Source organism: Nelumbo lutea, chromosome 4 (genome assembly GCF_056320005.1).
Source record: "Nelumbo lutea isolate HS-2025 chromosome 4, American lotus-T2T, whole genome shotgun sequence".
Classification (NCBI taxonomy): Eukaryota; Viridiplantae; Streptophyta; class Magnoliopsida; order Proteales; family Nelumbonaceae; genus Nelumbo; species Nelumbo lutea.
In genome coordinates this window covers 8,805,511-8,831,165 of record NC_142687.1, presented here as the reverse complement: position 1 = coordinate 8,831,165, position 25,655 = coordinate 8,805,511, and the positions used below count along the sequence as shown (strand labels likewise).

At 37.2% G+C, this 25,655-nt stretch overlaps 1 long non-coding RNA gene and 1 pseudogene across 1 annotated transcript; one reads left to right on the top strand and one right to left on the bottom strand.

Moving 5' to 3' along the window:
* The first annotated feature begins 370 nt into the window (after positions 1-370).
* Positions 371-20,186, top strand: LOC148853769 (peroxisomal targeting signal type 2 receptor-like; annotated as a pseudogene).
* Positions 20,187-21,324: 1,138 nt separating this feature from the next.
* Positions 21,325-22,095, bottom strand: LOC148853768 (uncharacterized). The gene is made up of 2 exons (XR_016113266.1): positions 21,857-22,095; positions 21,325-21,768 (listed from the first exon to the last, which is right to left on the bottom strand). It is a non-coding gene; the product is annotated as an uncharacterized LOC148853768 (long non-coding RNA).
* Positions 22,096-25,655: the final 3,560 nt, after the last annotated feature.

The window sequence follows — 25,655 nt, the reverse complement described above, 5'->3', positions numbered from 1 at the left end:
CTCAATGTCAAAAGACGAGAATAAAAAACAACAAAAGAAAGGCACTGAATAAGAAACCTACCCGAACTTAGACTAACCTGGATAAGCTTGGCCTCCGATAGGTATACTTGGCATTTGAGTCCAAGTCGGGCCCAGTCCTGGAGGCCCTTCACATGTTTCTTCATCTAACGTGGCACCGGGATCAGGAACAACCAACCCCCACTCAGTAGGAAATGGCCACCCCATAGCACTTTGAACCACGAAGTAGTCCCTCTCCCATGTCGGGACTTTATTTGGAAGTTCGTGCAAGAGCTTGAACCTCGAACGAGGTGACAAGTAGTAGGCACGCCTACGCCCGAGCAGGGAACCCGCTTGTTTCTTGAGCATAAGAATGGCGGAAAAGATTTCCAGGTCCAAGGGAAGGCAGTGCTCGCAGCAAAGGGAGATGGTCCCGGCAAGGTTGCAAATGGAGTTCGGGTGGAGCTGACCTCGACGATAAGGGGATGGAAGGGAAGGCACAACCTAGCAACAAGCTGCTTTCAAAATATCACGATCTCGTCCGGACCGTGATCCCAAGGAAAGTCGCCCGAGGGTAAAATATAAGTATACTCCCCGGGCAGGTTATACTGAGTGATAAGAGACCAAAGCCTCTCGGGCATCATAGTGGAAGGCCCGAAATTATCTGGCACCCGACCTCAACAGGAGGTGGATGCCAAGCTACCCGAGGTGACTCGGCCTAAGCGATCGAACTTGAGCTCTTCCTCGAGCTCTACCTCGGGCCCCGCCTCGAACTCAATAAGGTTTTCAGGGGCAGCAGCTCGGTTCATAGAACCAGCATCGGACCCCCTCAGAAGACTATCTAAACTACCCGAGTTAGACATTGAATAAAAAAGAAGGCTAAGGACTCACCCGGGAAAAGCTACCGGACTACGAAAAAGTGACACGAGCTGACAACCTTGGACGCGAGCTCAATGAACGAATGCTGAAGAATGGCGAAGGAAAGTGACTAGGGCCCCCCCACTATTTATAGCCATTGTACTCGCGCATCAACGACCAAGATCAAAACCATCAAACAGCTCCCCGCAAAACCAGTTTTACGTTCAAAATTTTAAAATCGTTTGGCGTCCACGCAAGAGCTGCACGCAACCCGGTATTAACCCCTGGTCGAACTAAGCCAACCCTGATTGGGCCAAGAACACAAGCAGGTCAGGCCGGAGAAGTTCCAAACCAAGGCCAAAGCGTCACGAGGCAAATCCACCCGTCATCCCGTGAACTCCTCACGCCGGGTCAGGACCCTGGGCATGGGGAGTGGGGGGCAATTGATGGAGGGAGATTTGACCCGACCCCTTGGCCACGCGACACGTGGAAGCAACCGAGAGTGACATGGCAGAAGCATAAGTTCGACATGGTAGTGGGCCTACTATCCGAGCTCCGAGAAGAGGAGTCCTGAGCTCCCCCAAAAAAGGGGACCTGCGACCCGAGCTCTCCCTTAGAGGTCCTGAGCCTTACAAGGAGCGCAAAGAGCATAAACCCAAGTTGACCTACCCCGGGGCAGTTTGTGCCACACTTCTATCCGAACTCAAATCTTCACCTCGCGTGCCACTTCGGCTCCAAGTCGCCTAATTGAACAACCGTACCTGACACCAAGGAAGCCCATACACGGAGGCGGTGCGCCTGACTGATCAGGGGAGGTGTTGTCAGCTTGGCCGAACCTTCAATTTCCTCGTCTTCACCATCAATTTCCATATCTCCTATTAGTAGTTTCTGCTCAATCTCAGTTTTAGGAAGCATGGAGGCATGTCCGTAAACTTCATCCGTGGAAACTTCCGCATGAAGCTTGACGTCGACGACGCGGCAGAACATATGAGGCGGAAGATTTTAAATCGTCGCCGGAAATTCCGAAATATGCTCCAAGTGCCCCTACAGCAAGTAAACAACATCACTTCCTTTCTTCGGCAACGATATAAGCGTCCCTGCATAAGCATGCCAGAGCTCCAAATGGACACCTGCCAACGACGACAACGAACATAATGAAGCTGACGTGGAAGACGCCAATAACGAAGAAGAAGGCGACGAGAGCGAAGCGGGTCCGCTCTCCGCCACCACTGCCGAAGCGGCGTACTCGTCGTCGGTGACGGTGTTGAGATCAATAACACCCCCATGAAACTAGAACCTCTAGAAATCAAATGGGAGCAAGCAAAAAGCAACGGAACAATAGTAGTGGTGGTGGTGGTGGGTTGTGGGGAAGGTGATGGATAAGGCACCCAGACCCTGAGAGGCCGCTGCTAAACCTGCTCAATTGCCGCTTGAGCATGGAAAGTTCTCTAATTTGGATAAGCTGCAATTGCCGCTTGAGCAGTCTAAATTCTTTAGGTATTCAAAGTTCTAGGTGTAATTTCTGTTTTTTTCATTTTATGTATATATTTTATATTTTTCTAAGAAGGGTAAAATGGTAATATACTTAGTCCTTTAGTGACATGGTGAGTTTTAAATATTTTGAAAAGTTATAGTGAGTTTAAGAAAAATGTTGAACATTTGTGGTGAATTTTAAACAATTTCCCTTTATCAAAAGATTATGAGGTCCACTGCCCGCCGTAGAGATTATTAGGAAATAAGAATATCCTCAACAATTTACCGGGCTGCTAAACCAATAAGACCCAGACAAAACTAACAATTATAACGGGGAAAGAAGAAACAACAATTCCTAATATAGTTCCCTCCGAATATGATGCCTCTGAATGTAGAAGGTTCGGAGTGAAATTTGGCAATATCATTGTGAAACTCAAAAGAGTCTTTATCTATAATGGATGTAAATGTGAATTTCAATAAAGTATATACTTTTTTTTTTAAAGAATGAGGCCCATAGTCAAAATTTTTAGGCTTAAAGTATAATTGGGGTGGGTGCCAACTCGAAATTGACGCCATTTCATGGTAACTCTGCAATGGAAATAAAAAATTTCCATTGAGCCTGTCTTACTTCTCCCATTTTTTTTTATCAAAAGCCTATTTTTTTTTTATTAATGTACTTTTACATATTATTATCAATGTAAATATATATTGGTCTATCATTTGATGTAATTTTACATATTTTTACATCTTATTATCAATGTAAATATATATTAATTTATCATTTGTTAATGCAAAAATTGATATTTGACAAATACAGGCAAAAGTGAACCAGAATTCAAATGTATCCTAAACCGGGATTTACACTCTTTGTATGTTTCCAAACGCGGCCTATAGAATCCGGCCTTCTGAGTATTGGAGGTGTTCATGCTGTTGAAGTTGATACCAACGTGGTTCCCATCCGGATCGTTGGTTCCTGGGGTTTGGCCGGTATCGAATTCAACAGCTAAGATAGGAGCAAAGGCCGGCCGGGTGGAGTTGGGAAATAGACCCAAGTATTGGGGCGAAGTGTCATATAAAGTGATAGAGAGGAAGAGAGCAAGACCAAAACCAGGGCTTGGGCCGACTGGAGGGAGGATGGAGAAAACAAATGAAGTCGAGAAGGATAAGAGATTAGAGTTGTTTTTCATGCGGATTGGATGGAGTAACTCATGGGAGGCCTTTGTTAATTTAATGACAGAGGAATCAACTCGGGCATCCCCAACGAGTGTACGATTCGTTGTGTCATTGAAGGATTTGAAGACAAGAGGAAATCAACAGAGAAAGCGGAGGAGACGAAAAAGTGGACGAGGAGCAGACGGTACAGGTGCAACATCATCCGTCATTTCTTCTTCACCATTCACCAGAGAGAGAAAGAAGTCATTGGGCAAATTTTTATCAGCGTTTGTGAAGGGAAGGCATGGTTCATACATGGTATGAAATCAAAGTCTTCTTTAACATTTGGGTCTCTAGCCGTACAGATGTCAGGTATAGATCCATCGTGGTTGCACTTGTAGTTCCCCTCTCTCCCGTGCGTCAAACATGGAAGCTTCGGCTGCATCATTCGTCAACTACAATTTACTTGTTTAAATTGGTATTTAAGAAAGGACCTAATTGTTGGGATCCCAATGGTTGTTATTCATTAGATTGGAACCATTTTGCCAGGTGGCAAGAAAAGACGAAACCTATTGGACAAAAAATTAACAAAATTGTGAACCAGAATTATATATACTCGCCTTTTTTTTCTAAAAAGAAGGAAGCCAAGCTTTTAAGTCTTACTTAATATTTAGGCTCCGTTCACTTCTTCCTATAACTTTTCAAAATGTCTAAAATTCATCATGTCAGTAAGTTTTTATTTTCCAAAGCTCACATTCAGTTAGTGCATCGTTATTGATTCTTAATAGAGGTGTCCATGTCAGCATAAATAACAAATTTCATGACCAAATTATCCTTGAATGGTGAGTTAGAGGAAAAATGGTCTTTTTCAGTTTTCAATTTTCTTGTTTTTTTTTTGCATCTTTATGTTTTGTTATAATTTCTAATATTTTTTATAATTTCTGTTTTTTTTTTACATTTTTATTTTCTACAATCTATAAATTTCTGGTTTTTTTTACAATTTTTATTTTTTGATTTTATTTTTCAATTTCTATAGTTTCTATAATTTGAAAATAATTTCATCACCAAATTACCCTTGAATGGTGAACTTTTTCCTTTTTTCTTGTCAAAATATTAAAGTGGTAGTATATTAACACCCATTAATTTATTTTGTATATATTTTATATTTTTTTATGAAGGTTAAAATGGTAATATATTAACACCCGTTAGTCTTTTTAACATCAAGTTAGTGACTTGATGAGTTTTAGACATTTTGAAAATTGTGATGAGTTTAAGAGAAATGCTGAAAACTCACTGTGAGTTTTACACAATTTCCCTATTTCTAAAGTAAATAAGACAATAACCGTTTTAACCACAAAAATTCATTATTAAAAGGGGCATTTTTGTTTCATTCAAGTATTGACAATTTTTCCAAGATAGAAAAATTATTTACCATGAATAAAAAAAAAAGAAAAAAGGTTATTTACCTACTTAAGAAATGTGTATCACTTACCCAAATTGAACAGTAAAAACCCCTAAAATTGAAAGGTTTATGATCCATGTTGTTTCAATTCTCAAACAACTCTCAACTTTTCAACCAAGTCCCAAGTTAATTAGACGACTCGACTGCGAAATAGCGTAGCATTACAGACACCATAATATCCACATGTTAAAAGCTCCAATACTATTCTCTCACTATTAACATCTAGAAGTTAGATAAATTCCATTTTCCATTTAAAAGAAAGCCTTAATGTCAGGTTGAAAGTTGCAACTCGGAGGTCCAGCATGACAGTAACATATATTCTCTATTCCTTACAAATCATAAATGAAAGAACTTAAAATTTTGACCGCCATTAGGCGTGGACTCAGAAACATACGCCCCCTGGGCTTTTACGCTTGGATTGAGTTCCAAACTTCTCTGAGTTGTAGACTTGTATGAGTTGCAGAGTTCTCTGAGGTTGGAGACTGCTCTAAATGTGAAGAAACATTGAAAATTTGGTTAGATGAGATTTAAATGGGAAGAAACATTAATAGTTGGGATAATAAACTAACCGAATGAAGGTTTCCTGAAGTTCAAATCTCTCTGAGTTGCAGACTTCTCTAAGATACAAACCTCTTTGAATATGCAGAAAGATAGCTATTTCGGTTGGATGAAGTTGCATATTGTTTAGAGATGAAAATTGAAATAGTTGCATATTCTCCTTTTTTTAGGAAATGATTGAGAGTGGGAGTTTCCCACTTCTCACATTTTGTAAAAAAGAGTTAGAGAGTGACACACGACTCTGCATGTAGGGGTGTAAATGGATCGAATTCCAATCGGATCAGGCAATATCTAAATTTGAACCCGATTAAAAAATTCGATTCAAAATCCAACGGATATTGAAAATTAATATTGGAATTCGAATCTGATTAAATATTTGAATACTCGATTCGATTCGAATTCGACTAATTAATTATTTTAGGTAATTAAATATATAAAATAAATATTTCATTAATATAAAGTATATAAATCTATAAATTATTTATATAATTTAATTATTTTATATATAAATTCTATAAAATATTTAAAAATTTTATATATTATATATAAGAATTAAATAATCGTTCGAATTCGAATATTGAATCGATTCAAATCATATCTAAATTCGAATCCGATTAACTATTCGGTATAAATAGGATATCTGAATTCAACCGATTAGATATTCGAATTATATGAATTCAATTCGATTATATTATATCCCAAATTCAAAAATCGGATTTTTAAATATTATTAACACCCCTATCCTTATGGTGATAGGCTGTGTTCTTGAACAGCCACTACTTAGATTATTAACACGTGTTTATTTTTTCTCAGAAAATTTGAAAGGCTGTGTGTCTGATTGAATTTTACCCTGAAAACCTTCCTATATGGCGTTTGAAACATTGGCTTGGACTTTCTAGATTTCCTCCATATTCTCTGCGGCTAAGGATGATGCTTGGCCACTCACAATACGCAAGTCAAATTGGTTTGACCGGAGGACATAGCATGTGAAATTTGAATTATCAATATATATTAATATATAAAGGCATAAGTATTAAGTATATTATATATTATGTTATATAATAAAGTTTGGTTAATTTAAATTATCAATTAACAGAATTTTTAATTCTGAAAATCAAAACTGAAACCCAAATTTTTTATTCGATTATTTGGTTACCGAATAATACTCACGTCTAATTAAGCTGATTCAGCTGGTGGTGCCAACTGTCTCCTTAGATAAGGTCTAGACTAGCTAATTGTAGCGGATAATTGGGATAAAATCCAGCTGTCACGAGGGTTGGGGGCTATGGGGTTGGGAGACACGGGCTACCCCGGTTGTGTTGTGTAGTCTAAATTAATTATTCTTGGAAATTCAAAGTATTGTTGAGGCGAAGATTAACTACTAAACGACGTTTGTTAATGAAAGCATAAGCAAACTTGAACAAATCTGATTTTGGCATACATCCATGATCCATGGCCGTGCTGTCTCAAGGCCTGCTCCGGTAGATAGGAAGCCCATGTCCAGTATCAAGCCTAAGTTTGGCCCATTTATAATTTGGGTGGAGCCATCATATTTTGTTAGGTCCGATGAGTCACGTATAAGCCCAATATTATTATAAATATCTGGTTAGAAATGTGTATTTTCCTTTGAAGATATTAAATAGGCCAAGCCACATATACACTTACTGTTACTGGTTCTGCTGTGGCCAGACAATTTATTGATTTAAGAGCTGGACTATGGAATCGCTGCATGTTTTATTTGAAGAAACTATCGATTTATTTGATGGTTAGGGGCATCTGATTTAGTTTTTAGCAGATGGTCTACAACATCAATGGTTTAATTTAGGGGGGCCATTTTACAACACCAATTGTTTTTTTTTTTTGTTGCTGGTTTTAAAAATAAATCAAAATCATCTTGTTTGGAAATAGATTGTTTCTTAAAATAAAAATACAAAAATCATTTTCTCGGTTGTACATTTATTTCTTGTTTTTAAAACTTAAACAAAAAATATGTTCTTGATATGGTTTCAAAAACATGTTTTTATCTCATTATTCAACATCATGTTTCATGAATCATATAATTTCTATACTAAAAATTTTGTTTTTATTCTAAGAACCAATATTTTATTGGTTCATGATGAAAGAAGATTTGGCCCGACCTCGTAATTACGCAACACGTGGCAAAGGCAACAGTTTGACACAACAGTGCGCCTAAGGCGAGAGCACCAAAGGGAGGAACCAGCGGTCCGAACTCCCTACCAGCAGTTCGAACTCCCTACTGGGAGCTCGAACTCCCCCTTAGGACCCAAGCCAAACTCAAAGGACAGTAACCCGAACTGGCCTGCCCTATGGTAGTTTGGGACACTCCTCTCCGAACTGGCCTGCCTTATGGCAGTTCGGGACACACCTCCGAACTGGCCTAACTTATGGCAGTTCGAGACATACCTCCGAACTCAAGAGTTCACCTTGCTCACCACTCTAGCACTTCGCCTCCAGGACGCCAAACTGAACAACCATACCATGCCTGACACCGAGGAAGTTCGTATCCAGGGCGACGCACCTAACTGACTTGGGATCTGATGCTTGACAGCCGCACTTCAAACCGCCACCTGCCACCGCCATCTCTAGTTACAGAGACGGCTCCAACAAGGAGCATTGGCGATTCTGTCCCAGTAGAAGGGATGACACCCGAACTGGCAAAAACACAGAAGTAATCATACCCGACCTGACAGAAGCCTCGAAGTGAGTGCGCGAAGTGGTTATAAAAGGCCCCCTACCCCCAATAACAAGGTATTGAAAACTTTGCGCCATCTGGTTTTATCTTGCCTTTGAGAGAATACTAACTTGAGCTTCGGAGCAATCTCATCGGGTTCCCCCTGGAGTTCCTTCATCTTCTCCGTTTCAGGCTCCCTGTTGCTCCAGTCAGAGGCAAGGTCGTTGACAGGTAGGATCGGCCGGATTGCGCACCATCAGTTCCAAAAACATGTACTGTTTTTGAAACAAAATCAACTTGTTTTTTTTCCCTTTTAAAACAAAAACAGAATTCAAGAATATATTTTTGTTTTTGACTGATGTAATGATTCCAAAAATAAATGAAAACAAAAACATTCATTTTGCAAAACGCCCCCTTAAGGGGTTGTTTAAGGGGTTGTTCAGTGCGATGGTCGTTCTATAAATAGTAAAAATCATTTGATTTCAAGTCACACTACCTTGCAAAAGTCATTCATTTGAGGCATAGTTCAATTGACTACACAGTATAGAATGAATTGAATTTCCTGGACTGATTCATAATAAGTAGAAATAGCCATTTTTGTAAAGTTTAGTAATAAATTATTAAAATACTTTATTCAAAATTTTGTCTAACAAAGCATTCAGACTATCCCATCAATATGCAAAATGCCATAACGAAGTGTGGTTTGGTTTCAACCATACCACAATGGGATCCAATGAGTTAAAATAATTCACACTTATTTGAACCACAGTACCGAATAACCCCTTAATTTGAAATGTCTCCGATGAATTGTCTCAAATACAATAAATTAGTTTTGGAAATTAATAATGGTAGTCCGCAGTCGCTGCCTATGGGCTTATGGATCAACGGTGTATGTTGGCTTAAAAGTAATTTGTTGGGTTGATGTATGCCATAATATTCAGGTTTAATGTGTTAAGCTTCTTATTTCTTTTTATATGGTGCATGCTGCAGCAATAAATGGACCTCTTCATCGATTATTACTGATAGTTTCACTCCAAGGTCCAAAATTGACATGGGATTTGGTGGATTGAGATAAGAGGTTCAAGGAAATTTCTTCATAAGACAAAACTGTGCTGGAATTGAATTATACTTATTCCAAGAATTGCGTTATTAGTTTTCAAATTTGGAATCTAATTATATATATAATAACTAAAAGTAAAATATCACAATGACAATTTGCATAATCAACTTGGGATGTGGTTATCAATTTCAGGACTCAAAGTTGACTAGGACGAAGTTTATCAGGTCTTTTCAAGCTGACCTGGAAACTCGGTCAAGTTGAAGGAAATGAAGCCAAGTAAATTAAGCCGAGTTCTGAGTTTTCAAAATGTTTATGAAACAAGATCTTCCTTTCAAAGACTTGGATATTTTAGTGCATTACAATTTACAAATTTAACAAACTTGGATGTAGCACTCTCCATGCATCTAATTACATTACATCAAACAAAAGCATAAAGAGCAAATTAATTAGTTGCGTCCTCCTTGCGAAATTGTCCTCAAATAATTAAATATTACAAATTTTATAATAGATGTAATTATTGTTTAATTTATACATTTTAAAAGATAAAAACTTGGACTAGCGTTCAATATGTACAGACAACATATCAGTAATTAAAAAAAAAAAAAAAGAATTTCGTTCCGCTGTAATCAATGGTCTTACGTAACAAACAAATTAATGACAGGGATTAATAAGTTCTAATTCAATTTCTTTAATTAAAGAAACAAATAAAAATAAAAATTTCGATTTCCTACCACTCTAGGAAGAGGACAAAATTTAGAAGACTACTCTGCAACTTGTATATTATATGTATATATGGACAAGATACCCTTGTTATACTATTTTAATTTGAATGGATATTTTTTCAGCCACAAAATTAAGGTGGGAATGAAAAGTTAAGAACAGGTCTAATAACTAAAATAAAATGAAACAAAAAATTTAGATAAATAAAAATATATTTAGTTGTTTATAAATTTCAGGCTGTCAAGTGTGAGAATGCAGATTGGATTTATATTTTATGCGAAAAAAAATGCCAAAAGTGGAAAAGATATATAAAGATCTTCGTAGCATTTATAATTGAGGGTGCATGCTTTTATCAATTTGAACATACATGCATACATAATCCAGAGATGTAACGATGAAGCATAAATAATCTACTCTTACTCAAGTAATGCTACTATGAGGGTGCCCTCTTGTCATGACAGCAATATATAATAAGCTGTCATATGTTGTATATGGTAAAAGACCCTGAACCTGGCTACTGCGATAGCTCCAACTAGTCAGCGGATGCAGTTTTATATATATATATATATATATATATATATATATATATATATATATGCTTGTGTATAGATTTGTACAAAAAGACGAATAATTAAATCATATATAACAATAGAATTCTAAAAATATGATGGGTGTCAACTGGATGGTTGAAATATAATACAGATGATAAGATGGGGTATTAGGTGGGGTCCAATATATTCAAATGGCGTTGAAATATAATACAGATGATAAGATGGGGTATTAGGTGGGGTCCAATATATTCAAATGGCGGGGTCAGATCATATATATATACATATATCCTTTATTATTACATGCAGGAGACAAATAGTATTATATTAGTGGTTCAAGGGCGGCACCTCACACCCTCTGTTAAAACCTGGTTCATATATATAAAAGTGCTAAGAAAGCTAGAAAAGTGGAAGACAAAAATAAAACTAAGAACAAGTGCACGTTCCATTAATATTCTCGTGTCTTAATTAGTTCTGAGTAATTAACAGACAAGAGTTACGAGATGGTTGGTTTCTTGGCAAAAGGCAGACAAGGTTTGATCGCTCCTGGGTCTGGGTGAAGTCCTTCCCCATTACGCCTTACACCTAACTTTCTTCCAGTGAGATGTAAATGTAAGGTCGGTACGAGGCGCTTTGTGTGAGGAGAGAAGATTCCAATTCCCATTGCTTTCCCTAAACGAATCCACGTGAAAGGTGGAACCACAAATATTTATTTCTTTCTTTTTTTCTTTTTAAGTCTTACCAAACAAGATTTCCACCCAAATAAGCATCCATCACAAACATTCGTTCCCGGTGCTTGTTGCCACAGCTACCTGGCCCATGCAGTGTCATCATCACTTCTTAATTAGTAAGTTGTTTAACCATTATTCTCTATTATCTCTCTTCTGACATTATTATTATTAGGGGGTGTTTTTTTTTGGATTGAGAGGGGAAAGTTGATCAATGGAATTTTGGTTTTTATTGACTACGAATTTTATGTTTTTTTTTTAGATTTATGTGGGAATAAGGAAAAGTTTATTTTCCTAGGTAAGTAAATGATACCCATGTTCTAGGTGGATAAACAACTTTCCCACTTAAGGGAAAAGTTGTCAAAACTTGAATGGGATAAAAATATCATTTTTAATAATCAATTTTTATGACTAAATTGGTCATTGCCATATTTACATGAGAAATAAAAGAATATGGGTAAATTCAATTACCTGAATAAGTGTTTCCTAAAAAAACTTACTCAGATAATTGCATTTACCTCGATAAATAACTTATAGAAAAGCAAATGAGGTCTTAGAATAAGGAGAACTCTTCTACGGTTAGAGCGTGGCTTTTCATACTCTTTTAAACTGAAAAAAACAAACATGCAAACAAACAAAACATAAAGTACCTCTGTCGATTGAATGCTTTAGTGGATGAGTGGTGCCGCGGCCAGCTGACACTGTTAGAGCATTCTTCACAAAATCAGTTCCTCTGGTGTTTCGGAAGAATTCCTCTTAATTAGGAGTCGTGGGCAGTCGTCCTTGAATTTTATCTTTAGATTTTTTTTTTTTTTGAGTATGTCATGCTCACCTATATATTTTATCATTTGGTTACAAATTAATTATGATCAGAAAAGAATGAATTTATACCTTATTTAGGAACTAGTAAGAGAAAGCTAACTAGATTGCAATTCGGTTGAGAATAATGGACTCAAATCATACGGGGTTCACTGATGCACATAGGCATGCATGCATTACTGAACCACGTTACGTTAAGGTTGCATTTATCTTTTTTTTTTTAATTAAAATGTTCTATGAAAACTGAATTTTTAAAGTAAGAAGGAGAGAAGTCCTTAAAATAAGTAATGCCAAATGCAGCCTAAATTTGGTCCTTTAATGCGTCTATTACTTATTAATTTTTAAAGTAAGAATGAATTTATATCTTATTACCATGGTTTTTAAAAACGAACCGGTGATCGAATTGGTCAGGGGTCCAGTTATCGGTTCGAACAGTCTGACGGTTCGACCCAAATGGCCGACCCATTCTGATCAAAAATAAAAATAAAATTAAAAATTTGAAAAACGGTCAAAACCGATCGAAAGATTAACCGACTAATTCCCAGTTTTTCCGATCCGACCGTCCAATCCAGTCTGGATTTAGAGTCAACGGTCTTTAAGACTGCCGCCATAGAGAATATTAAGGTGGCGGTTTTGCAAAGACCAATGCCTAGAAAATCAAAACATTTACGAATGCATATTGGGTGGTGGTCTTTTTGTTGTTTATAACTTTGAACCAGTTCATCCCTATTGTATCACAATGACATATTGACTAGGGATGCAAATAGATCGGATCGAATTCAAATCAGGGTATATAGATATTGTTCATATAGGATCCGATCAGATTTGATAGGACTCAATTTGAATTCGAATCCTATCAGTAAGTTAGATCTTTGGATCTGATCCGATCCGACTTGTTTTCTTTAAAAATTAATAAATTATTAAAAGAAAAATATATGTACTAATTTAAATAAAGTAAAACAAAATATACAAGTATTTCTTAATTATTTTCATCATATATATACATGTTTTTTATAAAAAATAAATAATATAACAAATTTATAAAATATAATATAAAAAGTATATTTATAAATAAATAAATAACATATATAGGTAATTATGTATTATATATTTATATTTATAAATATATAATATACATTGGATTGGATATTCTCGGATCATATTATCTGATCTGAAGATCCAAATAGGGATGATCTGAATTCGACCAAATAGGATTGGATCTGATTCATTTGCACCCCTAATATCGACTAAAGCAAAATGCCAAATAGAGTAGGGGTGAGCACTATTCGGTTAAAACTGAAAAACCGAACTAAAAATTTTGATTTCGATTTTTTTTTGTTTGACTTTTTGGTTTTTGATTAAATTGGTTAAGTTAATTTGGTTTTCAGTTTCAGTTTTTAAGAGTTAGAATTTCAGTTAACTGAATTAACCAAACTTTTTATTATTATGTGTATTATATAATATATAATATATAATTTGTAACATATAATATATATTATATATTATATGTTATAATATATATAATAGAGTATATATTATTAAAATTCAGTTTTAATAGAAATAACCAAAAATTTTGATTTCGGTTATTTTGGTTTTTTTAAATTTTAGTTTTAATTCGGTTTTTAAATTTTGGATTTATTCAATTCAGTTTTTAACCGAATAAACCGAATGGTCACCCCTAAAATAGAGGGAATCCCATGCTCTTCTCATTCGTGCCTTGCGTTCTAAGTCCAAAGAGAGGGAATATAACTTTTAATCCAAGAGGGAATCCAAGAGATTGATCAAGTAGGGAAGAATATGTCTACTACTTCCCGCGTTCGTGAAGGCGCTTCATACGATCATCTTTGGCTCAGAAAGATTGACTGAGAAAACGTCTAAGAATGAGTGAGAAATTGAGATTGCAAATTTGAGAAGGTTCCAATAATTTCATGAATCGACCGATTGAGAAAGCTCCAACATCGATCCTTGCATTTTGTTCGACCTAAAAGCCCTAGAAGAAGATGGAGAAGAAGGAGAGGACAACTGAACTCTGAACAAGAGGACATAGAAAAGCCCTAAAATGAAACTTAAAATGTAATAAGGAGACATGAGATTAATTTGTATTCCGGCTTTTTATTTGATAGTTCATTTAATCATTACAAAGCACCTCTAGAGTGTAGAGTAAGCATGCATAAAAAACAAAAAAGTGAAAAATATATATTTCATCAACATCCCAAGAGTCAAGGAGCACAACAACACCCCACAAAGGTATATCAGGGCACACCACACGAGGTATCTTATCTTCCTTCAGCTACAATTAGTTCGAACAAGCTGAGTTTTCTTTTCTTTTTTTTTAACTAATTTGAGCATCAGAGTGCTCCTCTTCCAGAAACCACCTCAGGGCTTCTGACTTCAGTATTTATAAGTAATCCAGATCCAACTCAACTTGTCTAACTTACCAAGACATCATCAGCTATTCAGTCACCTCAGTTCAAATATATATATACCATCAACATCCTTCATCCTATTCATTTTATCAGATCTAGTACCTCAATTTTATAATAAAAAAAAAACCCAATAGTGAAATTCAGATGCAACTAATTTAGGCAAGAATAGTCAGTTTTATCTCCAAATGGTGAAGTTCTTTGTACTTTTCCTTCAACTTGATTTATTGATGTGGACCATCTGAACATGCCACCTGGAAAATGCGCTTGTCCAAATCAACCATGTTTTAGAGATTCCTCCAATTAATGCCTTGTCTAGAAGGTTCCCCTTCTTTCATTATGAGATAGGTGAAAAATTTTGCAGGTCTAAATATTTTAGTGATTTCTAAGTTAATTTGAGGGTGAATAAAAATAAATCCACTCATTGTAGATGGAAACAAATGCAACGTACAAAAGTTTGGGTTCTGATGTCAAAAACTGATGCCTGCTATTGATGCCAATCAGGTCATTATTCACTGGCAACACAATATTTGGAACTCACTGTTGTAGTGTTGTTCATTCATATGAAATGAACGGTGATAAACACAATTAATCCCCCTTGTATGAGGCCGTATCTGCTTACAAAAAAATAAAAAAAGAAATGTTTCAACACATTTTGACATACATATATATATATATATATATATGCACAATGCAGGCATGGTGGGTTATAGTGATCATGTTGAAATCGTGTTGAGACAGTTTTTGTTGTGAATAAATCCCAGCTCCCCTTATATTGGTATGCTTCTTACTTTATTATCTCAGCTCCAGGAAGAGACTGAGCTATTTTCCTTTTTGTGTGATAAAGGTTCAAAGTATCGATATGATATACATTTTAGTGGTATTATATGATACCTAGAAATGACCAAAATATATATATTTTTTAGTATTTTTTCAAAGTTTGATTTTTTAGGGAGCTTAAAAAAACAAACACGCCATTAAAATACATACAAAAGAATAATAAATCTTCAGCACCCAAATTCATATTCTGTGGGATCACTTGGTTCTGAAACACGCCATATTTGTGAGGTATTCATTCTCAAGTGTGTAGCATGCTTTCAAGTCATTTAGAAAATTGTTTCAGGCCACCATAAAGTCGCATTTTGATTCTGTCCACATTATGGTAAATTGATTAATGGTGCAATAAATTTAATCACACCACACTACCAAACAATGCCTTCATTACTCAATCCATTAGATAGAGGCTTGGGCAACGTTGGAAGCTCACTTGGTAGCGGCAATTGGCAAAGTTTAGAAGGATGAATGACATTCAAAACTGATTACCAATACTCTTTTATGGTATCTTGGAGCCTCCATGGAACTTTGGCTGTTGGTCATGCCGTTGAGAATATTCTTGGGAATGTCTCGTTATCATGAGTGGGGTAAAATAATAATTGCCTCTGATCAAGGTCTAAAATTTTGATATGATATACTCGATTCTGATCAAAGTCTAAAATTTCAATATGATATACTCGATACGGGCTGGGGCATATTGTAGCATACTAGTGGCTTAACAATACACCCCTACAGGGGTCGTATCAGGGTCTGACCTGATTCAGGGGGTAGACTAGCCTTAAACCAATCCCCTTGAACCAGTTTCAAAGAAAAAGGGGGGAGAGGGAGCTCCAATCAATATTTTAAACCTTACTTCCAATTTTATTTTGACCTAAAAGATGGACATGAGTATGAATGAATAAATGTGTCCAGCCCAAACACGTTCTCTCAATCATGGTTTTAAAAGGCTATGGAGGCGAGGCTGACCAAAAGGCTTGGCCTCAACAGCCTTTCTCTCCACACTGCCAAGGCTTAGGCCTTGAGTTGTTAGAGGCCTACGCCTTTTAAGCCTTTAGCCTTGTAATGTGCAAGGCCTAAGGCTTAAATAAGGACATTTTTCAAGGGTATAGTAATTTATCCAACATCAGTTTCTAACCATTAAGGAGTCGACAACCTCTTTAAGAATTTATTCACTAAAAGACAAAGCAATAAGCTTTTTCAATTCAGCATATTCAACTATCATCAAATGACAATAATGGAGCTACAAAGAATAAACCAACCTAGATGCTTTTAGACGATAATGAGAAAAAAAAAAAACAATCCAAGGAATAAAGTATTGGAGAAAACACAAAATGAAAAAAAAAAAGTTTGACACTTTGGATATATGATTATTTTTTTAATTAAAAAAATGTTAGCTTGGTCCCTAATATTAGGTCAAATTCAAATTAAGCTGGGTAATGTAAATCTAGAAAAAATAAACTTGCATTTCCTTCATTTGTTTTTTCTAATAAATATAAATACATAAGCTTTATTTTCTTTTTTTTAACACCTTAAGGCTTAGGCCTTGCCCCTTTCGCACCTAACTGCCTTGCCTTCGTCTTTAGCCTTCTAAAACTTTGCTCTCATATGTTGTTGGCCCCCAACAAGCCAAATTCCCGATCAATACCCTATACTTTTTCTCAAGTTACAATTTGGTCCCCAAACTTTAAAATGCAGCAATCTAGTACCTAAACTTTGAAAACGTGACAATCTAATACCTGTCATTAATTAGTCGTTAAGTAGCATGTGAAAAGATACAAATGCCCTTCAAGTATCATCTAATTTTCTTTATCAACCATCCGCTAAAATCAAAACCAACCCTTTGAAGATCATTTTCAGACTATCACAAAGAAGCTAGGGAAGGTTTTGTGATCAATTTACCTTCTTAATTCAACACCCCAACAACAGCAACGGCGGTGGCTGCTTGTTTAAGATCGACGCCCGTGGTTGTCATTGTCTGATATCGGGGCACTACACCTGGCTGCACTTAGGGGTGATCATTTCAGCCCGGCTTGGCCCAGCCCACACAAGCCCGACCTAGAAATTCTGGGCTTGGGCTTTGGTTTTGTGTTTAGGCCGGTCTTGGGCTTGGGCCCACATCAGGCCTGCAAATTTTAGGGCCAGGCTTGGGCTTAATACTTCAAGCCCGACCCACATATTTTTAAACTTACACATTTTGTGTTTAATGTATACATATGTATGCATGTTATTTTACATTATATTATATATTTTATATATAAATATTATAACATGACATGTATAATTTATATTATATGTAATATTTTATATTATAAAATGTATAAAATAAGTTTATACGCATGTTATGTCTTTTAACATATAGATATGTAATGTTTTATGTATGAGTGACATTGGCCCGGAATCAGGCCCGGCCCGGCCCAAACCCATATAGACCCGGTCAATGGCTTATGTTTTTGGCCCAAAACCCCAGTCGAACCGGCCCTGAGCCCGGTTCTCAGCTATAGCTCTTATCATAAATTTAAAGCCTGGCCCAAGCCATAGCCCATTATCACCCATAGCTGCACTATTGTATAGTAGTACACTTGCCTCCTATGCCATCGTAGGCGATCTACGTATAACCTGTGAGAACACTCCCGCAAAGTCCACTACGTCTACAAACAAGAAGGGACCTCGCTCCTCCACACACTGCCAATCCTATTCGCTCCCTCCATGAACATTCCCATGAAGTCCACTCCGTTGATTGGACCCCTGTTCGGCATGACTCCTTCTTGACCTAATCTTGGGACGATACTATGAAGCTCTGGATTGTTGATCGCCCCGCCTGTGTTCACACCTTCATAGAACACCCCTATTGTGTGTATCATGGTTTTCAAAATCAGACTGGACCAGACAGTCAGATTGGAAAAACCGAGAACTAGTCAAGTGACCAATTTTGTTTTAACCCAAAACACATAATTTGGTCAACAAATCGTTGATTCGGGCGGTCAAACTGTTCGAACCATCCAATAATTTTTTCATTTTTATTTTTTTGCTAAAACGGGTCATCCATTCGATTTGAATGGTCGAACCATTTTCCTCGAGAATCGGACCCAGACCGATTCATTGTTCGGTTTGGTTTTTAAAACCTTGGTGTGTACTCCTCTATCTGAAACCCTTGCTACGCCGACGTATTCACCTTTGCCTCCGGCGGTTGTACAGTTCGCATCTAGGACGTCTAGGAGTCGACCTTGACCATGATACTCCCCGCCCATGAGTTCGAGATTCTCTCCTGCAATTGGAACAAGTACGAAAATTGCATAATTTCCATTGCCTCCGTCAACAAGTCTATCAAGGTTTGGGATGTGAGGAGTTTTCGTGTTCCCATCTCCGTGCTTCAAGGGCACACTTATGCCATCTGGAGGGTGAATTTTTTGCCACACCGAGACAGCCTAATTACTTCTTGCTTGTATGTAGATGTGTCAATTGGACTGGATTTGGTCCAACCTAATCCAATCCAATGTGAGTCCACTTATAAATGGACTAGACCCAATCTAGTCCAAATCCAATCCAATCCATTAAAATGTAAATGGACTGGATTGGATCCAATCCAAATCGAATGAAATATCGAAAAATTATATAAAAAAACAGAAATATAAAAAATTATAAAAATATATTAAAATGAAGAAAATATGAAAATTACAAAAATATACTTTTTTGCCTTTTGGCATTGAAAATGCACTTGTAAAATTACTTTTATAAAGGTACTTTTGTAGAAGTGCTTTTATAAAAGTACTACTAAAATACTTTTATAAAAGTACTTTCATAAAAGTGTTTTTACAAAAGTGATTTTGTAAAGGTACTTGCATAAAAGTGCATTTATAAAATTGCTTCCATAAAAGTTCTTTTGTAAAAGTGATTTCTTGAAACTGCTTTCTTGTAAAAGTACTTTTATTAATGTGCTTTCATAAAAATACTTTTGTAAAGTGCTTTTATTAAAGTGTTTTCGTAAAAGCATTTTTGTAGAAGTGTTTTTATAAAACTGCTTCTGTAAAAATGCTTTCATAAAAGTATTTTTGTAAAAGTGCTTTTATAAAATTACTTTTCGGAATGTGTTTTTGAAAAAGTTTTTTCGTAAAAATGCTTTCGTGAAAGTACTTTCATAAAAAGTGATTTTATGCCAACTTTAGATTTGACCGGTTTCAAATTGGATAAGGCTTTGGCCTCATAATCGAATTATTGAAATTTTAATTTAAGCCCAATTGAAACCAATGAAAATATAAACTAATTTATTTTGGATTTGACGCAATCCAATAATTATAATGAACTATACAAATCCAATTTGATAACATCCAAAACCGGTCAATTGACACCCCAACTCGTATGCCATGACTGTTTGCTTGTGGGATTACCGGGTGGAAGACGCACTTGTTGGGAGGTATGATAATTACACTGAGTTTGCAGTGGGCGCCTCTTGTGGAGGGGCTTTTGGCGACCACCGGCACGAATGAGCTTGTTTATATTTGTCAGCACGGAACTGACCCAAGAGCGCCTTGAAGGGAGAATCCTCTTTTCCTTCTGTTGTTGTTAGAAGAAAAGTGGAAATGAACCGAAGTAGCAGCTGCAAACATGAAGGGTAACTGCAATTCTCGCAGTTGATCTCTCGTGATCGCGGCGAGGAGTTAACGGAATCCAAATAAGAGGAGGAGGAGTTATCCATGGAAAGTCCAGATTTCAGAGCTGGGACTTGGAGACCGAGTGAAGTAATTCAGGTTTTATAGCTCTGTCGTAAGCTTTTAGGATTTTGAATGTCTCTGAAGAGAATGACGAACAGTGATTTTATTTTTAAGAGCATTTCCAAAAATTTTAAATTATACATAAAATTATATAATATATATTAAATTACCGTATTTTGAAAATTCAAATGATAGATTATCGCATTTTAAAATTTGAAATCAAATAGTCACTCGAACCAAATACGAGGTAGTGATCGGGAATTTTCCCTTTCAAATATAGGCCTCAAGTTGTGATACATGGGTCGGTTTATCCCACGTGGTTTGTAATTTATCCCGAGCATAGCAAAAAACTGTGCCTGGTATGTTTTTTACGTGGCTATGAAATTTTAGAATGCTTTCTCAATGTTGATTTATGCTATGAAGAAAAGTTTCAAAATACACCACTCTTTGTGCAACTTCCAACAGCTACATCACATGGACTTATTATATTATTTATTGCCCACATTAAATGAATTCCCCTCTTTACAAAGCTTGTAACCTTTCCTTTGAAACACTTCCAAAAGAGACACATACCCTAACTCAACAACATAACCGAGTCTGATGCTCAGTACATCACATTTTGTGCTGGACCGGATCTAGTAGGTACAACAAATGGATACGTTAAATGGGCATTTGATAAATATTTTGACAACTATGAAAAGTGAATATCAATTTTTTTTTAAGGATAGGCTGGGAATACTTTACGGGACAGGTGTCTAGAAATTCTTAAGTGCTCATTTACCCTTTTTACAACATTGTACCTACCTGACCCAAAGTGATTTTGTGCCATCTATCCACAATGTTGAATTTCAATATATCCCCTCTTTACAAAGCACTTTTTTTTTTTTTCTTTTGCATTTGGTAAAAAGTGCTAAAAGCATATGTATCAATTAAAATGCAAATTTGATTAAAACGTAGGTTGAAAATGCTTTGAGAAATTTGTATTGCATTTGGTTGTAATGTGCACAAATACGAACCTTTAGGCTGAAATCTAACCAACTGTATCAAACGTCTGCAAAATTGGACCAAAATATAAATTTACGTTTGATTTGCCTCGGATGTATTTCTTAAAAGGCCAAGGCCGTAGGACTCCCTCACGACAGCCAGTATGTTTTGTTTTTTTTTTTTTGAAAGAATAACAACAGCCAATGGAACATGAACATGCTAGTAATTGAAATGAAATAAATTTAGAAACGTTGGTGTGTCTGTTTTATTGGTGGGTCGCAATCGCAAGGGAGTACTCCTGAGAATCTGGTTACAACATAAGAAGTTTCAGGGTCATCTGAGTTTCCCCTCCTCACCGCACTGCATTGAGACGAAACTTCTTTGTTATATATCTTTGTTGATGAGAACTTTTTTTTTTCGTCTTACTATTTACATACATCCAAACAAATTAGAATTTCGAAAGGGAGGAAAGCAAAATTACACCACAGAATGGATGGACATAATAACTCAACTATTACCCTAGAATTAGAGGCGGGAGGAAAAAAACGTGACGTGTACTACTCTCGGCTTTTGTTATTGGCATGAGTTTCATACCGAAAGCTTCAAGCGACGAAATTAAGCCTTACTCTTGTAGTTTCAGTTTGTTCTCCACTCCATCGCCATGCACATGTTTCATACGAGAACCGACTTTGCTCCGTGACAAAATTCGAAGAATTTATCAGAATTTCTAAGTTAAAAGACATTAGGAAATCTGTCACATGCATGGGATCACCAAAGGGTTATCAGATATGGAGGTAATTAAACTGCAATACAAGATGGAATATAGAGACTAGGCTGACCTTGTTCCCTCTCTCTCTCTCTCTCTCTCAGAGTGAGCAGCTAAAGTGTTCCCCATCTGATGGGAGGGCTACATCGTCTTCCCAACATATATGGCCGAATAAAGCTTATGTCAATGATTTTGACTAGGGAACCTTTTTTGCCTTTTTGCTTTTTTGCTCAAAGATAGGGAGATACCATCCATGTTACTAGCTAGCTAACATCATTTTCTCTTTTTTTATACCCCCTCCCCTCCTCCTCCACCACCACCACCTCCACTTTCTCTTTCTTTAAGTTGGAACGCAGCAGACTCCGAATTTTCAGCATCGAAATTAAGGCTTGGAGAAGTTGGGAAGTCCGTCGTTGAATCGTTAGTTGAAAACGTCTATGAAGAAGAAGTTCCCTCTTTGTTGAATCGTTGACCATTTCATTCCTTGCAAATTTGACTTTCAACACCCCAAAAGCAGAGACTTCTAACAAAGATAGATGACCACATTATCCTAATCTCTTTCTCACCCTTTCGTTTAATTTGTGTTTGGATTCATTTATATGAAGAAAACGCGAGGAGAGAGGTGGAGTGGAGGGGTGACTATAGTTTCTCTGGTCCTTGTAGTGGGTCCAGGCCCAACCTTTCAAATGATACAAAGATAGTATATTCTTTTGTGCCACTCGGTCACCCACCTAATTCACATATCGTAATGGATTGGAATTGGAACTTGGAAGAATCATTCTCTTTCTCCCATCTCTACGGCGAATTAAGTATCTCATTCCCTCTCTCTCCCTCTCTCTCTCTCTGATTGGAAATATTGAATTAATCACAAGTTTAATAAAGTAGTACCAGATGCGTTCCCCCAACACTGTTTAGGTGACGACCCACTTGTCTAATGATTCATGCCCACCTCCACCTGACCTGATCCCATGGCCGATTAACGCTTATTGCTTCAACCGTCAGGTGGCCTCCTCTCAACCAGGGGACCCACCTTCTAACCGATCTAGTTGCTAGCGCCAGCTGGCTCCACCCCAACGGTAACGGCAGAGGCGTTCCGTCTCAGATAGGGTGCGGTACATGGTGAGCTGAGCATATGTAGCAATAGGTGGATACCGCTCTCTACTTGACACCGATTTTCGAATATTATCCTCAAGATTTCTGATTTCCCCTTTTTTCAGTCTCTCTCACACATTTAATTTCGCCATTATACGCTCCGATAATGCAGGCTTTGAAAACTCGGAAGGTGATAAATTAAATACGGAATTTGAGCTTCTAACGTAAATACAATTTCTTGCGATTGAAGTAATGCGGTTTCTATTAGTAGAGGGTGATAGCCTGATGGGGGGTCAGACTCAGAACCCAATTCCCAACCCTTGCCGGACGAGACACGGATTGATACCAAACGTTTAGGAAAAGGCTTTGGTAATTGCGTTGTGTTGTAAAACCTTTGTTAATTAAGGTTTGATCAAGGTCCCCATCACCCACTAATGGCTAATCCGCTATGGGTGTCCCTCTCCCAACTCCCAAGTCAAATTAATTAACAGATATGGCCCTCGCTTCTCTTCTTTGGCCAAGCAGTTGACACGACTGATTTGAAGCCTCATGAAATCTCACAAAAGGACAGCCGACCCTCCAAGTCCAACACCTCCCAACTTGTATGGTTGCGTGTTCCAAAACTCTCACAAGTGTCTACACGGGTCCACGCCAAGTGTGATGAGCAGATTGAAGATGGGATGGGATTATTAACCGCCGCGCATATCCGGATGCAGGAAAAGGGATTAAATTAAAGATTAGAGAGATGATAATTGGGAAAAATAGAGTTTTGGTTCATTTTAATAACTTTTGCTCTTTGGGGGACCTTATGACATGACATGACTGTTTATTTGTTTTTACGATCCATACATATATATATATACGCATTATCATCATCCATGTTTGTGACTGGACACTGGAGACAAGCCAAGAGTGGTCTGGTCTGCATTATTCCCCTCCCAAAGAGGATAAGGAGAAAAAAGGCGGATATGCTCTCCCTCTCCCACTCTCCGCCCCTTGAACAAATTAATTAAAATATACATAATACAGGGGATCTTTAAGTTGAAACTTGGCTGGACACGGATAGATTATACACACTCACCCAAATAGGGGGCCCATTTCGCATCTTCGTCTAATTTGCCTTGCCTTATTTTAATTGATATATCCACCGAAAAAATAAATATCATATGCTACATTACAAATTGAAAGAAGCCTGGTTCTTTCTTTAAACCTATTCCCAGCGTACTGTGTGTTGATATTTGTATCTTCACTTCTTCAGCCTTGGGTAGTTTGTAAGGGGGTGAAGTCGTGAAGAAGAACCCCCCGGTGTAAACACGACACGGCCTAAGAAAAATATCGGCAACAAGTAGAACGATTCCACGTAATTAAGAAGGCCGAGTGAAGACATTGTTACAATTAAATTGGATCTTGACATCTGTATGAAAAGTAGGGCCCCAATGGTAAAGCCACTAGAGTTGGGTCCCATGCCCGTCCCCCCTGCCGCACGATGAGATTTTCTTCTGCCAGCAGCTGGGCATGAAATTGTGAATACGAGTCGTGGCCTCGTGGGTATGGCTTCGCCATAAAAACTTGTGATGGCAAGGGGTGGGTTGCAGGGAGCAAAGATAAGTTTAGTTTGGATCTCCGGCCCACGGTGTGGAAGGGGAAGGCCAGTCCAAAATTGCAAGTCGTTGTTGAATTGGGAGGAGACGATTTACAAAGATATATATATGGGTGTCTGGCCGTTTTCTTTCTCAATCTGTTGAATTTTAAGTTTGAACGGGTTAATCTGTGGTCCGAGTGTTTGTTTTGTGTGCTACGTAGCACCATATCGAGACATGCGGGAAGTGGAACGCAAAGCACCCTGAAAAAAAAATTGGCTTCTTATTTAAAAAAGTGTTTATGAGTATGAGTGCATCGATATCCATCCTCCCTCCTAGGTTAAGCTTTATAACCTAAAAGAGATCTGTCTTTGCACAGTAAACGCATCTCGTCAACATCCAATACCCAACCCAGGTATTCTATCTCTCTCCAATCTCCATCAGGTAATTCATTCTTAATCCGACCCACCTGGGTCTGGGTGTTGTCTAACTGAAAATTTTCTGGTAGAAAAATTAACTTGTGTTAAAGGGGTGGGATTCTTTTTTTGGTTTTTTGGTAGAAGTGTTCTTTTACAATCCATATCTCTTACAAAATGAATTAAAATTAGTTTTAACTAGCAAAAGATTACATGCATATAATGAAAAATATTTTTTATTTAACTTTTTATGGCCTGGACGTGAAGCCAATGTAAAGACGAAGATATTGTGACATTCTCGTTATTTCGTGAAATACGATGGGCTATAATTTTTCCTTTTTTCTTTCTAGTCTTAAATAAATAAAATACTTTTCTTCACAAATACGAAAATCTCTTGATTTATAGGCTGGGACACATTACTGTACTGCTACTGCCTATAATAATCTTCCTGCATTCTACCTTTTTTTCTTTTTTTTGTTTCCTCTCTGAATTCTGCGAATTCTGGTGGTGTACACAGTTAACCACTTGACAAAGGCAGTTGCTAGAAGTATTCAGAATTCAATTGTTTTCAAATGGAAGTAATAATACACTGTCTCGGCGGATTATTGAGAAATATGCTCCTTCTGCCTTCCGAATCTCCATAAGACATAGACAATAGACCTTGACCTTGGTCCGTCGACTTGCTTGAACGGGCACAAAATCATTGACTGAGTGAAAAGCTAATAAGCCTACGATTTGAGCGGTCAGGATTCAGGGATGATCGGTGGGTCACCCCACTCGTCGT